Source organism: Aquarana catesbeiana, linkage group LG01, assembly GCF_042186555.1.
Source record: "Aquarana catesbeiana isolate 2022-GZ linkage group LG01, ASM4218655v1, whole genome shotgun sequence".
Classification (NCBI taxonomy): Eukaryota; Metazoa; Chordata; class Amphibia; order Anura; family Ranidae; genus Aquarana; species Aquarana catesbeiana.
The window spans coordinates 273,877,404-273,892,055 of NC_133324.1; the positions used below are offsets into that span (position 1 = coordinate 273,877,404).

Here is a 14,652-nt window from a genome sequence, read left to right on the forward strand (position 1 = left end):
TTCATGGCCTGCATAAGGAATTTCTGAGAACAAGCTGTGACAGACTCACCTGGGACAGAGGCTATTGGAGGGGACTGAATGCTAGCCTCTTGCCAACAGATTATGGGCCCTGGCAGCCAGACAGAGAGTAAATGACCTCTGCCCCACACCTACGGAGGTCAACTATTCCTTGCAGCCAAGAATGGAGATCATGTGGGAAGGCTATGTGAGTTCACTCTGCCTGACTAATGCATGTCCAGACAAGGTGGAGGTCTGGGACCTTGTTAGTCAACCTTTGATGGGGGAGAAATGTGACAGACTCACCCGGGACAGAGGCTATTGGAGGGGCTGAACGCTAGCCTCTTGCCAACAGATTATGGGCCCTGGCATTTGGGGGAATGGTACTCTCTGTGAGCTGTATGTCTGGGGACTCTGGGGTTGGTGTTACTTTGGATTCAGCTCCATGTCCCCCCAAAACACACAGACTCTGGGGACCCTGTATTTGCCATAGTAGCAATAGTGACTGAGTCATACTGTTGGGACTCATACTGTGAGAAGATGCTAATGTCATCAACTCCACTCACCTGTCTGATGTCAGCTATAATGTGTTTAATGTAAATGAGTTTAGTCTGGCTTACCACAGTTTCTAAGGGTATTCAACTCATTGTTTGTTCTAATTAACCCTGTGTTGATGTTTATGGTAATGTGTGTTGAATAGTCAATGAGCTAGGAGACGTAGTCACTTAGTCTGGGTAAAAGGTTTAGTTAATTAGCTCATGTTAATTAGGTTAATTAGGTTACATTTGTATTGTTAAAGTAATATGAGCAGGAGGGGGGGACCTCATCTTCTCCTGTATATAAGACTGTATTTTGATTCTAAATAAAGTTAGTCCATGTTAGCAACAAGCAAGTGTCGCCTTGTTTTGTGCTCAGAGAGGTTGGAATATCTGATATCTGTATCCAGACTACAAGGAAGTGGTATACTGACGGAACAGCTCACAGAGAGCACCATTCCCCCAAATGCCAGGGCCCATAATCTGTTGGCAAGAGGCTAGCGTTCAGTCCCCTCCAATAGCCTCTGTCCCGGGTGAGTCTGTCACACAAGCTCTCCAGCAGAACGTGTCAGTTACAGAGCTGAGACAACCCATTTAGCGCTCACAGGGGTGCTTGCAATGATTAGCTTTTATTTATTTATGTAAAATCTTTATCCCAAAAGGAACATAACTGCTGTAACTGCTTATAAAGTATTAGCTGGAGTTTAGCTTCAATTTGTTAGTGTATCTAAATCTGATAGCCCATCTAACACTGCCCTCCTCCAAGCAGGGCAGCTGTTAGAAATCACAGAGTCCCGTACAACCTAACAAACAGGGACCCCACCCGAGAAATTTAAAATTGCTAAAATGCCATGGTCGCAGTGGTATACTTTGCAGCCATGGCTGAAATTATAGCCATGCTACTGCCCCCTCCTGACACCTGTTTTTTTTTTTTTAGTTTGCGAATGGCAATTTTACATTGCAAGACTGCACTGCAACTGTGAGCCAAGTGTTTGAACACAATGGGGAGTTTGATAGGTGGTGCTACCTGTCAAACTCTGTAGCCTGCATTAAAAATGTTGTGGCTGTGAAGTAAAGAATTGCAGCCATAGCATGTATACAGCCCTGAGGGAAAAGGGGTGACCCCTATTGCAGCACATCTGAAAGATCCTAGGAAGGTGAGTGGAGTGGCAACCTCAGCCTGGACTCCGACCAGGCCATGCCCCTCACGAGTTTCACCCCCCCCCCCAGAGCTTAGTCATGGGGAACATGACTAAACTCCAGGGGACGGAATGAAACATGTTGGGGGCGTGGCCTGGTTGAAGTCCAGGCTGAGGTTGCCACTCCACTCACCTTCCTAGGATCTTTCAGATGTGCTGCAATAGGGGTCACCCCTTTTCCCTCTGAGCTACTACAGGAGCCAGGGTGAGCTCCATCCCCTGCCGGCACTCTTATTAGCAGATATGGATGCACCCACTTATACATCCCTCGTTCATCAAAATCTTAGCGGCACACACATAGAACAAACCGGTTACAATGTATACAGCCCTGTCAGATTATATTAGGATTTGGGTGGGCAGCCAGGGATTGCAGTAAATCCATGCTGCCCATGTAAAAGAGTTTTTAGGCTGCATTCACATATGATGTTTCCTGAACGTGTGACAAAGTGCACAACTAACCAAAGTTTTGCAGTGCATTTCAGAAATGCACTGCAAAAGCACATAGCACTTGTGGTGCCGTTAATTGTTAATGGCACCCCAAATGCAATTAGTAGACCTGCATTTTGTCATGTGGCAGACTTGCAAAGCTGCATGTCCTAAAAGGTTCTAGAGCCTCTATGATGTGTTTGTCACACATACAACAGCCAATTCAAGTGAATGGGCTCCCCTATGTGCGAAAAACAAGCAAAAAAAAAAAAAAATTGAGCAGGAACGTGTGTTCCCGCTACACAAAGTGTGAATGCGGCCCTAGAGGTGGCATATAAAAATGGCTGGGCAGAGAGCTCTGTCAACTAGAGGGAGAAGTGTATTTAATGGCTCCTAGCTCCAGCACTGCAGGGAAGCTAGTGTCTTATCTACCTGCAGTTCTAGGATGGCTCCTGGCATATTCACCCCCTCGCCAAAATCCTGAAGTTTCTGTTGTTTCACTCCAGCAGCAACTCCATCCAAACCCTGCAGCCAGCTCTGGATTTTACAGTGAACACAGAGCACGGTCTGGATGGAGAGGAGCAGGAGTTCGGACTGACTCAGGGAGAGGGTGGAGCAAGCTTCCTGTTCCTTAAAGTGATTGTAAAGTTTTTTTTTGTTTTTTTTTAAATAACAAACATGTTATACTTACCTGCTCTGTGCAGTTGGTTTTGCACAGAGCAGCAGAGATCCTCCTCTTCTGGGGTCCCTCTTTGCAGCTCCTGGCCCCTCCCTCCTATCGAGTGCCCCCTCAGCCAGCAGCTCTCTATGGGGGCACCTTCGTCTATCCATTCGGACATGGAGCCCTGACCTGGTCCCGCCCACTCTCCCCCAGATAGGCTTACTGACTTTGATTGACAACCGCGGGATCCAGTCGCACCGCTGCTGTGTTTCAGCCAAACAGGAGGAGTGCCCCAAGTGGCTTTAGACACTCGTGGACATTGCTGGAGAGAGAAGGGGCTCAGGTAAGTAATTTGGGGTTGCTGGGGGGGCTGCTACACACAAAAGTTTTTTTCTCTCTGCCTTTACCACCCCTTTAATCACACTGACAAGAGATAATACTGCCGACTGGAGGAAGGGGAGTTACAGGACCCAGCAGAGACACAGGCAGAGACTCTGCATCTGTCTCCCTCTGCTCCAAACCTGGACACTTCGCAAGTATTTAGAAACAATCCCCCTGCAGAGCTGCTGGAGGGAGAAAGCTGGCAGAACTACAGGGGATCCACAGGTGTCACAAGGCAGTACAGATGTCTTTTCTCCTGTAGGGGCCCAGGCCCCTCTTCTGAAGTGATTGGGCTCGGACCCAGTACAGGAGGGCTGGCTGTACTGCCTTATCAGCGGCCCTGCCTCCAAGGTTTACAGTGCTGCTGCCCAAAGGTGCCTCCTGTGCTCCTTCATCCAGAGTGGGGGCCACTCTAACACAGGGGGTGTGTTACTGGTCAGATCACCAGGTTAAAACAGAGGGAAAAAAGCCAAAGAAAAGAAAACCAACACAGCTACTACATCCGAGGATTGGAAAGCTGCAATATATTATATTTTTAGTTTTGGGTTTAATACTGCATGAACTCTAAAAAACCCTGCACATCCATGGCACATCCATGCACATTGAGCATGGTTCCAGCGCAGCTCCTCTTCAATTGGGTCAAATTTAGCATTGGCACTGCCTGCCAAACGTGACAGGGTATATATTCTGTTGCAGTATGTGTACAACCCCCTCAAGTGTAGTTCAGTTTTGTTGTTAAAAAGATTTAAAACATACACATTTCCCACTCACAAGTTTCCTGTGCAAACAAGCATGTAACGACAGTACAGAACCAGCAGAGTAGTGTGCGTGTCAAACGCTGCTTGTGATGTCACCGGAAGTTCCCACCTAATGCATTTTGCCCTCCCACTGGACATCTTCAGAGGCATTTTTCATTGTAAAGCCGGCCATACATGGGTTGAAATTTGCCCGGTCCAGCAGGGGTCAGTCACATTTCTATCCATCTATGGCCAGTCCTGTTCGAGAGCAGTCAACCTACCAATCAACTTCTCATGAACAGGCTTGTTGGAAAACTTGTTTGATCAGTGCTTCAGCCAATAGACTGAGTCCAGCTGACTCCTCTGCTGTCACACTACAATGACACAGCAAGGAGGATTCCCGCATCCACCTCGAATGTGTGGATAAGGGAATCGGCTCAGCTTTTTTGGGGCTGAACAAGAAAAATTTAGCCATGTATGGCCATGTATGTTGTAAGAGCATTCATTTGTTTTTCTAATCATTAGTGGGGTCAAATCAACTTTCATTTTTGATTGCAACGACAAGAAGATTTGAAGGAACAACATGGAATTTTTTTTCACTAATGTATGAATTTCTAACAGTGTATGTGTTTTTCATTTGGTAAAGTCTATTCAGTCATAGAAATATAGAAAGGTCCTCCTCCCCTTCTTCCTGCCACATTTGGAATGTCATTTTTGTTTGGGGGGGGGGGGCAGGTACACAGGTCCCAGAAGATTGCGGGACCACTTACAAAGCGCAGCATGGCTCATGTATGGTTGCCCTCAGTTATAATGCAACCCCCGAGAACCTGAAAACTAGTGAACAACTAGCCTTGGTGAGGACGGTGCTGGATCCCTGGACAGACTTATAATTAAATATCAGCAGCTACAGGATTTATAGCTGCTGACTTTTATTTATCCAGAATGAACCTCCTCTTTAAGCTATGACAAAGGAGCACACCCCCCACAACCCTTTAGATGAGCATTTTACCCTCTGCTGCCTATTAAATGGTGCAGCCAATACAGTGTCCAGCTTCCTGCCTGGAACATACAGATTTGAAGGGTGCCAGGGGATGTGCTATTTAATTTTTGCAATCAGCAAGAAGTCGATGGATCACTTCTCCTTGCTGGCCTTTAAAAAGAGCCAAAAAAGCAACTGTAGCTACAGGGATGGACTAAGGATATGCGCACAAGAAAAAATATTTCAGCAATACTAATACAACTTTTTGTGTTTGCGAATAATGTTCTTTTTAATAGTTAATGTAATGTATGTGACTTCAGTACTCCTTTAATATTCCAACGTTAAAGTGATTGTAAAGTCTTGTTTAAAAAAAGTAATATAAATAACAAACATGTTATACTTACCTCCTCTGTGCCATTTGTTTTGCACAGAGCAGCCCGGATCATCCTCTTCTGGGGTCCCTCTTTGCTGCTCCTGGCCCCTCTCTCCTATCGAGTGCCCCCTCAGCCAGCAGCTCTCTATGGGGGCACCCGAGCCGAGTCAGAACTTCGTGTATCCATTCAGACATGGAGCCCTGACCTGGTCCCGCCCCCTCTCCCCCCTGATTGGCTTACTGACTTTGATTGACAACCCTAGGATCCAGTGGCGCCGCTGCTGTGTCTCAGCCAATCAGGAGGAATGCCCCAAGCAGCTTTAGACACTCGTGGACATTGCTGGAGAGAGATGGGGCTTAGGTAAGTAATTAGGAGGTGCTGGGGGGGGGCTGCTACACACATAAGGTTTTTTATCTTAGAATGCATTAAGATAAAAAAAAACTTTCTGCCCTTACAACTCCTTTAAACCTAAGGGTTTATATACTACCCAGATTCTGTGCCACAGGCCACCTCCTGTTTGCTCTTTGGGATACCAGTGAACATCTCCACAGTCAAGATGTGCACAGTTGTCTCCTTACAGTGGTAAACAAAGAGTCTATCCTTTCCCACCCACGCGGTGCAAGCCTGACTTCTGCGTTTGGCTGAAATGTATAATGGCAGGTTTCAACAAATTACTCCAGCCGAATTAAAAATTGTTTATTACTTTTTAGGAAAAATACATACATGCTATATGTCCCCAGCCCTGCTCTAGTGTGTTTCTGGTTGCTTTTCTGTTCTCTGTTAAGAATTTCATAGTATTATCTGCTTTTTCTATGATGCTGTCATCACAGTTCATGTTTGTATTTAGAGATATAAGAGGCTCTCAGGGATGAAAGAACTTATGATAGATCAAAAATTAACATGTCAGGGCCCTTTTTATCAATGCCAGCGTGATTCTAGCTGGGAGGTGAATAGCAAGCGTAAAGTCATACATTAGCACCTGGCTCATGGAGCCTTCACTGATTGCTGCCAGTGTCTTAACCTGATTACTGCTCTGTTTATTTGTGGCAAGTTCATCTTTTTTTTTTTTTTTTTGATTCTCCGTTCTCATTCTAGAGGGATCAAGAGGATAAGCTGTTCTTCCTATAAAAACCCAATGAGATTTGAGCCTCCTCATTTGTGATTCACCCAGATGCTCTTGGAATGTTCCCTTCTTCCCCTCAAAGGTATCATCAGTGCTGAAATTAGACTGCTTACAGAAAACTAGATTTATTATTTTTTTTTCTAGTTAATTAAACACGAGAAGGACAATAAGTAAGTTTTAGCTAAGCTGAAACCAAGTCAAAGTCAATCTATGCCATGGCAAGAAGCCTTGAAATGCTAAGAGTAAGTCCCTTGTGCAGACACAAAAGAAAAGAAACAGTTCCACTAATGTTAATAGTATGCCTCTGGAATCCTTAATACTTCCCGATTCCTGAAGAAGAACATAAAGATAGAGAACAATAAAGAAAAGGTTGTGTACCTGGTGTGGTATCTCTGGAGAATGACATTCGGCTGTCACGAAGAAATATGCGGAAACATTCATACACATATCCTTCTTTGTTTCTTTTTTGTCTGTCAAGACTATATTTTAGAGAATATATATAGCCTTCATTTCAGTGGACAGTGTGATAGAGAATTTACTGCAACACAGGGAACCTTCCTTTAATTTACAGCAAGTGGACAGATAGAGTAAGCAGAATTTTGATGATTTTGCAAGCAATGTCTTTCTATTTTAAGGGTAGAGCTTCTTTCAAGTAGCTCAGCAGTAGAGATTTCCACTTCTCTGTTTCTTTTGGATCTACCCTACGCTAATACTGCATTAATAAATAACCTAAAAGGATTACATATTTTAATATACTTGTATTGTTTGTTAGATTATGATAGGGGTTGTCTAATTTACATGGTTTGATCTGACACATATTGCAAGATCCAGCATTACCAGAATCTTGTAGAAACTGAGATATAAAATGTAATGTTTTCAGAAACATTTATGGCCCATTCATGTTATGCATTGCTTTGAAGCATGCCGTTTTGTACATAAAATAGTTGGAACCTTGTGACTTAAGTAAAGGCCACTTGCATAATCAGTAGTGGGAAGTGGTGTGGGCCTCTCAAAGTGTTTAAAGGAAAAGTAGAGCCAAAGCTCTTTTTTGCCCTACTTCTCCTGGGGATTCATGTACCTGTGTAGATTTTTTGTACTTGAATTTCGCACATGTTGCGCCACTTTTAGAATGCACGTGAGACGCTTTTGCAAAATCTGTCTGAACCAGTTTCTGTCTGTATGCCAAAAGAAAGTTGGTCTTCATTTGCTCCACTTTCCTAAGATACAAACTGTTGGTATTTTATTTTGAATTTGGCACTTTCAATGAACCACAATGTAAAAGTGGCACAATTTAGAACTACCTGAATTTAGTGCATGAGTCGCTGTCAGAACCAAAACTGTTGCATATGCTTCATGAATTTGGAGCAATACATTAACAAGAGGGATAAACTCCAGAAATGTGGTGCAACAGCTTTTTTGAATCCCCCACTCAGTGTTTACTAGCGTTTAGGTGCCTTCAGCTTAGATGCGTTTATAGAAAATAGAACTCTGCGCATCCAGGATCTGATTACAAAATCTAAACATGGCTAAATGCATTTACAAGCACATAACACGGCTAAACCCTGGCAGAGGTAAAATTGCCACTGGACACTTGAACTATACTATTTGCTTTCAGTGACTCCTCACTCCCCTGTTCCCTGCATATGTGCTTTTAAGCGGTCCATACATTGATTGAAATTCAGCCAGTTTGTCAGGAACCGGATACATTTCAAACCATGTACAGGCTAGCTGAATTTCGATCAACTTGTGTACAACCAGCCTGTTGGGTTTTTCTGAACAACCAGTACCACTGGCTATAGCCAGCAATACTGATTGTTGTATTCTGCCGACAGGGAAAATAGAATAAAATAGCTCAACTAGAGTAATTCTCCCATTCATATCAAATGTGTGGATGGGGAAATCGGTTAATTTGTAACCTTTTAATATTTAAAAAATAAACCACATATGGCCTGCGTTTAGGCTGGGTATACATGCATAGTTTTTTTTTTGTTCAGGTGGAAAGATTCCCCCAGATTCCCCTATCCACACATGCGAGGTGGATGAAGGATTACTTTCCGCTGTGCTATTGTATTCCGACAACGGAGACTCCTCACAATACACTGATCAGTGCTGCAGCAATGGCTGTAGCAGCTGATCAAATGAAGGTTTTCCAGCAGTCCCATTCGACAACTATTGATCAACCTATGGACTTCTATATGACAGAACCAGCTGAATTTCAATCTGTGTGTACCCAGCTTTAAGCCCCGGGCACAGCTGACCGTTTTGTAGCTTGAAGCTTCAATACTCTCAACATCCAAAACCCTTTGGTTTTCACATGTGCTTTTGGATACCTGAGTGTAGCATCGCTTAAAGCCCGTAGATCTTTTAAGCTACAAGCTTCAAACTATTTGGCCTCCAATAACGTTCAGTTGGAGCACCTTAACTGGTTGCCGCCTGCCCAACGTCAAATGACGGCGGGGCGGTGCAGCTCTTGTTCTGGAACGACGTCATATGATGGCGTTACAAAACGGCCGCTCTCACACGCCCGCTGTGGGCGCACAGCGATCGCGGCCATACCATGTTGCTAGGACATGGCACAACCCCGATCTGTGGAAAGAATTGAAACATGTGATCGGCTGTGTCCAATCACAGCCGGTCACATGTAAACAAGGAAGTGCCGGTAATCGATCAGCGGCATCTCCATGCAGGGGGACATTTAGGAATGTAATCAGGGCACTGATCATCAGTGCCCTGATTACAATAGTGAAAAACAGTGTCATAAATCAGTGCCCACCAATGCCAGCGATCAGTGCCCAGCAGTGGCAGCAATCAGTGACCACCACTGCTCACAAGTGCCACCAATCAGTGCTCATTAGCGATGCCAGTCAGTGCTGGCAATCAGTGCTGCCTATCAGTGCTGCCCATCACTGCTGTCAATCAATGCTCATCAGTGTCACCTATCAGTGCCACCCATCAGTGCCGCCTATCCGTGCTGCCTATCAGTGCTCACCAGTGCCGCCTATCAGTGCCCACTAGTGCCACCTATTAGTGCCCACCAGTGCCGCCTATCAGTGCCCACCAGTGCCACCTAACAGTGGCCATCAGTGCCACCTAACAGTGCTCATCAGTGCCACCTATCAGTGCCCATAAGTGCGGCATATTAGTGCCTCCTCATCAATGCCAGCTAATCAGTGCCCATAAGTGCCACCTCATCAGTGCCCATAAGTGCCGCCTCATCAATGCCCACCAGTTTAGCCTATCAGTGCCCATCAGTGCTGCCTCATCAGTGCACATCAGTGAAGGCGAAAAATTACTTAGTTACAAAATTTACTGGCAGAAAAAAATGTGAAAAAATTTTTTTTTCAAAATGTTTGGTCATTTTTTTGTAAAAAATAAAAAACCCAGCAGTGATTAAATAGCACCAAAAGAAAGCTCTATTTGTGTGAAGAAAATGATAAAAAAATTTGTTTGGGTACAGTGTAGCACAATCGCGCAATTGTCATTCAAAGTGTGACAGCACTGAAAGCTGAAAAATGGCTTGGGCAGGAAGGGGATATAAGTGCCAGGTAGGCAAGTGGTTATGCAAAAAAAAAGAAAAACGCACAGAAGCACAAATATTGTGCTTTATTCCTGGTACCTACTGTAGCTTTACATTGACTACAAATAATAAAAAAAAACAATTAAGCCACAGACGACTGCAAAAAACATCTGTACAAACGCCAAAAAAAAAAAAAAGCCTGAAAAAGGACCAAAGATACTCAAGTGTTAATGCCTATTCTGATTATCCTATTGTGTAGATATGACGGTAGTGTTACTAAACGTCTCAGCTCAGAGACATACAGCAGGGGGAGGAAGAGTTCCATAGCACCCACTTTTAGTAAATTTCAGTTGGGGAAGTGATCTGTGAAACAAACTCTTTTTTCTAACATCCAATCATGTGACGGAAATTGTACATTTATTGTTTTAGTACTTCTGCATATAAACTGGATGTTTAAAATGAACTCTTCCCTTTTATTTACGCTGTGCCTCAGCAATGTTTACACTGTGCAACTCGTTCATATGAGCCCCCACGTGTTTTAGTTGGTGTTCGTTGTGTACAAGTGGTGCAATGAGTTGTTACAACTCAAGGCGCTGTTTACGTTTTTCTTTTTTTTCTTTTTTAAGTGTTACAAAGTGACAATTGATTTAACGCTATGAACTACAGCACACATGATGCACATATGCTACATTTTTACACAACGCGCACCACTCGCATGTGTATGCTGTGAACAGGGCCCATAGAGAACAATTGCTTTCCACAACGCACATGGTGTTAACAAGCCTCAGGTAAGGAAATCATTTATTTTTTCATTGTATTATACACCAAGGTATGCAGCCGGCATTTTTATCTTTCTGCACTGTATCAGGCCAATCTATCTTGCACACTTAACTTACTGAGCTGTGTTCACCCTTATTGTCTGCGTACTACTAAAAACAGCCAAAACACACCGCTTGCGGCCATAGATTTTTCTGAGATCTCTAATAGCATATTTAATGTATTATGCCTGATAATTATAGACACATTCGATGAATGTTATGATTATCTTATTTTGGCTGTAGTTACAAAAATAATGTCTGCATTGAAAAAGCAATGTGGAGACGTATTCTGAATACAAACCTAGAGTCACGCTATGTATTTCTGCCTTAAAGGTGCACATTAAAGACTTTATAATGTAGATCAAAATTTCAGTAAGTCCAAGCAATAATGGTAAAATGTATTCTAGTCTCTTATAATTCTCTGTGGATGGAATGTAGCTGCTTCAAGGAAGCCTGCACTGACAGTATGCAGTCTTCCATTGCTGACCTCTTAAAATGCTAGTTTCCTGGCTGTCATGCTGATCCAGTGCTTTTGATTAAAGCCCAAGAACAAGTATTCAGATGAGAATTTCTGACTTGACTTTGCTAGCTGTATGTGTATTCCTGGTCAAAGGTTCATTGAGTATTGACATTGGAGATAGCCAGGTAAGGCCAGCCATAGACTCAATTCCTCCATCAACACAATCATTGTTGATGGGGGAATCCCTCCCGCAGAGTCATGGTGTTCTCCCAGCGGGGGGGTGGGGGGGGGGGGTGGGGGTGTGGGTGGGGGGGAAGCCATCCCCATTCGGCGGACATAGTGATCATTTGCTAGCGGCTATCACAGCCGCTAGCAATGATCGCATGTAAAATCTGACAGGCTGGTTGTACCCTAGTTGATCAATTTATCAACTTGGGTACATTCAGCCTGCCCAGTCATGGTTCAAATCTCAGCCAGTTTAGCCAGCTTAAGTAGCATTATTACAAGATATCCAAGCTATATAGTCTGCTCTGTATATTATTATAATTTACAGAAAAAATATGTTTTGTAGTACTTTGCAAAATCACAAAATAGACAGATAAACAAATGGTTGGTAGCCCTGCCAACACAAATGTACAATTTAACCTCTTCCCAACTGTGTAATGCTAACAAGATGTGTGGCCTCAGCCAGCACCTGTCCAGCCACCTCCTGACGTGTTTCGCCCTGCCCACCGGGCTTGGTCACAGAACCCGCTGCTGCACTTATGAATCCATGGAAGCATGAGGTTTGTGCCTTGCAAGTGCATTCACTGTGCACTCCCAGAACATTGTCCTAGCTGTACCCAACACCTCTCAGTCAAGGCTTCTGTTTGGGTGCCAGGGCGGGTGGGCTCATGATAAAGTGACTGCTGTGAGAGCCAATTATAATATTCTAATGGTACAGAACCCGCACCACCTCCCATGCAATAAAGCCCACCTAAAAAAGTGCTAAGGGTTTAAAGTAATGAACAAAGTATGCCCAGACAGTACAATAAAAGAAATGCTCTGGAACTGAATGTTAAGTAGATCTAAACCCTACTTTGATTACATCTAGTTTAGTAAAGCAATGTACATCATAAGCAATTAATGAGGATAGGACTAGATCCCTGGACAGGTAAGTGTCCTTTTATTAAAAGTCAGCAGCTACAGTATTTGTATAGTATTTTGTTTTGTTTTTTGTCAAACTGAAGAACATCTTTAACCGCTTGCCAACCGGCTCATGCCGATATACGTCGGCAGAAGGGCACATACAGGCAGATTAACGTACCTGTACGTCACCCTTTAAGAAGCGCCCGCCACGACCTCCGTGAGCATGATCGCGGGTCCCGCGGACCTGATGTCTGCCTAGTGACAGGACACTGATCACAGCTCCCTGTAATCGGGAGCGGTGATCAGTGTCATGTCACACATAACCACTCCCCCCCACAGTTAGAATCACTCCCTAGGACACACTTAACCCCCTCACTGCCCCCTAGTGGTTAACCCCTTCACTGCCAGTCACATTTACACAGTAATCAATGCATTTTTAATTGCACTGATCGCTGTATAAATGTGAATGGTCCCAAAATTGCGCAAAAAGTGTCAGATGTGTCCACCATAATGTCGCAGTCATGATAAATATCGCTGCTCGCCGCCATTACTAGTAAAAAAAAATTATTACTAAAAATGCCATAAAACTATCCCCTATTTTGTAGACGCTATAACTTTTGCGCAAACCAATCAGTAAACGCTTATGCGATTTTTCTTACCAAAAATATGTAGAAGAATAGGTATCGGCCTAAACTGAGGAAAAAAATGTATTTTATATATTTTTTGGGGATATTTATGATAGCAAAAAGTAAAAAATAATGCATTTTTTTCAAACTTGTCTCTATTTTTTTGTTTATAGCGCAAAAAATAAAAACTGCAGAGGTGATCAAATACCACCAAAAGAAAGCTCTATTTGTGGGGAAAAAATTTTGTTTGGGAGCCACGTCGCACAACCGCGCAATTGTCAGTTAAAGCAACGCAGTGCCAAATCGCAAAAAGTGCTCTGGTCTTTGGGCAGCCAAATGGTCCGGGGCTTAAGTGGTTAACAGGCTAAGTCCTAATTTAGATATTATTGGTTGGGTTTTGATTTACTTTAAAGTTATATAGACATTTTTTTTTAATAACAAACAGGTCATACTTACCTGCTCTGTTCAGCGGTTTTGTACAGAGCAGCCCCGATCCTCCTCTTTTTGGGTCCCCCACTAGAGCTCCTGGCTTCTCCCTCCTGCTGAGTGCTTCCAGAGCAAGCAGCTTGCAATGGGGCACCCTAGCAGGCACACCCCCGAGCTCCTGCTCTGCGTGTTCATTCACACACAAAGCTGTGGTTCAGCCCCACCCCCTCTCTCTCCTCATTGGCTCACTGACTGTGATTGACAGCATGAGGCAATGCCTCCCGCTGCTGTCTCAGTCAATGAGGAGGGAGAGACCCAGCAGAGCCGAGGCCCCCATGCACAGCACTGGAAAAAGATCAGGCTCAGGTAAGTATTAAGGGGACTAGGGTCTGCTGCACAGAGAAGGTTTTTTACCTTCATGCAAAGAAAGCATGAAGGTAAAAAAAACCTTGAGCCTTTAGAACCACTTTAAGTGATTCTGAAGATCCTCTAAGGTTGACATAAATATGACAGAAGTAAAACGTTACTCGTACTAGAATATCAGAAATCTAGACATATACACGATATAGTTACTATTACGTTTTTATATAACATTATGTGTATTTAGTGAACTGTGTTAATACAGACATATTCAGGTGAGTAGTTTAATTTAAAAACGCTAATTTAATTAAAGCTCAAATTAACGTGTATGTCAAGCATTTTTTATATGGCGTGGGGAAGGGTTAGAATCTTTGTCTTGTTTTTAATGCTATATGTAACACTGATTTCACCTCTATTCCTGTGCTGCTGAGAAGGTTTTAACAGACAGTAAGTGAAGGTAACTATACAACAGAGACACAGACAGAAATAAAAAAAATTTGGGAGAGTAGGGAAGGATAGAACCCCTGTCAGATTTTTATATCTGTCTGTGTCCTTCGTGTCTGGCGAAACCAATATCATTGAGACAGAAAGTGAAGGTAAATTTCTCTTATGGAGGGGTCAGACAGAAGTCAAAGTCTGGTGTCACATATACTTTAACCACAGTGGTTGACACTTATTTCTGCATTGCCATTTATAAACAGCACTGCATAAATCACCCTTGGGTGGCCAGTGTGCCCGGTAATTTCTGTGAAAACACACTGTACAGAGCTGATCTGAGCAGCTCTTTACCATGTGATAGCTGTGTTGACAAATCACAAAGATCACAAATGTAAACAGTGTAGTGTTTACATTTGTGAGCCCACCCCTTCCTCGTATAACATTAGTTGGTAGGAACTAATAAATT

The 14,652-nt window shown here is 43.5% G+C and overlaps 1 protein-coding gene across 4 annotated transcripts in view; it reads left to right on the forward strand.

Annotated features, from left to right (window-relative positions):
- ARVCF (ARVCF delta catenin family member) overlaps positions 1-14,652 on the forward strand; it is a 1,066,482-nt gene that overhangs the window by 589,474 nt on the left and 462,356 nt on the right. The window contains exon 1 of one of the 4 annotated variants that reach the window (XM_073628751.1): positions 10,400-10,718. The exons of the other annotated variants lie outside the window; for them this stretch is intronic. The gene's annotated coding sequence lies outside the window, so the exon portion shown is untranslated. Of the gene's footprint in view, positions 1-10,399; positions 10,719-14,652 lie in introns of those variants that run through there. 4 annotated transcript variants of the gene reach the window in all.